The sequence below is a fragment of the Cynara cardunculus genome, unplaced genomic scaffold (assembly GCF_001531365.2).
Source record: "Cynara cardunculus var. scolymus isolate 2C unplaced genomic scaffold, CcrdV1 Un_Scaffold_2390, whole genome shotgun sequence".
Taxonomy (NCBI): Eukaryota; Viridiplantae; Streptophyta; class Magnoliopsida; order Asterales; family Asteraceae; genus Cynara; species Cynara cardunculus.
The window spans coordinates 21,493-22,826 of record NW_020201073.1 but is presented as its reverse complement, the minus strand read 5'-3'; positions in this window follow the sequence as shown (position 1 = coordinate 22,826).

Below are 1,334 nucleotides of genomic sequence, written 5' to 3'. Positions count from 1 at the left end.
TGCTGAATTGACATTTGTTTCAGTTTCTTCACAGAAGGAGATTGTTTTAAGTGTTTTAAGTGGCTGTTTAGAGACTGTTTTAAGAGTTTCTGTTTTGTTTCATCATTGACAGCCTCTTTTAGCTACATAGATCTTGCTGATTGATTTGTGGTGTGTTTGTAGTTTTGGAGTTTGAATTTGCTGGCTTGTTTTGGACAGATTGGTTATATTCCAGCTACACTGACAGATTGGTTATATTTTTTGTGTGTTTTGAAGCCGTTTTGAGATTCTGGAAGTGTGAAGCCCATAGGCACAGACTGGTATATCTGTTTGTCTTGTGGGAAGGTTGTGTGTGAACAAGAAGAGAGGGCAAGACTTGTGAATTTTTTACTAATAATTGACCTGAGTTTAAACACACAGGTGGGACAAAGCTGTTTGTTCCTGCTGTTTCCTTGAGGACTTGAACAGACTTGGCCATATAAGCAACAGTGGACAGCTCAGTCCTCTGGTTTAGACAATTGACAGCAACTATGTTTTCTTGATCAAGGCACCCACGTTGGTCAATGAAGAAAGGGTTGTAGAAGAAGCAACAATTGAAGAAACTGTTGCCATCTTGAAGCTATTAGACAGATAGTTGGTTTAAATTGTTCAAGCTAACAGCCTAACTGTGTTCTTGATTTGATTGTTCAACTGTTTTTGTGACAGGTACATCAAAGTACACTTTGGAAAGTTTTAAGGCATAGCAAGCTTTTATTAGATACTTGCACAGAAGACTCCGATAGTCTGAACTGCAGTTAGAGGGAAGTTAAAAGTTGAAGATAGAAGAGTGAAGTGAAATTGTGTGTCTGAGATCAAGTCTAAGCATACTCTGAAGAGAGTTCATATCAGTGAAGCTACATTGTAGCTATATTTTAAACTAGTATTGATAATTGTAAAACTTTCTGTTTTGGACTTGGATAATTGTTTTGGACTTGGACATTTATTTCTCGGGCTTATATTAGTTGTGTTTTTGGTTTTGAGTTTTAATTTTTTGTTTAGATTTTATTTTTGGATCACCGTATATCTGATTTGTGTGTGTTTTAACTGTTTGAGAATTTTTGAACTGTTCTGCGTCGCGTAAACTGTTTCTTATCAGTTTTAATTGTTTTTGACTGTTTTTAACAGTTTTTAACTGTTTTTAACGGTTTTGACTGTTCTTACTGATTTTTGACAGTTTCTCGTCGTTTTACTAAATTCTCATCAGTTTTAGTGTTTTTCTATTCTTTTTGAGCTTAAACTGTTCTTGTTTCTTTTAACTGATTTCACTGCATAGATCCTTAACTGATCAATTTTTTTTAAATGACAGATATTATAAA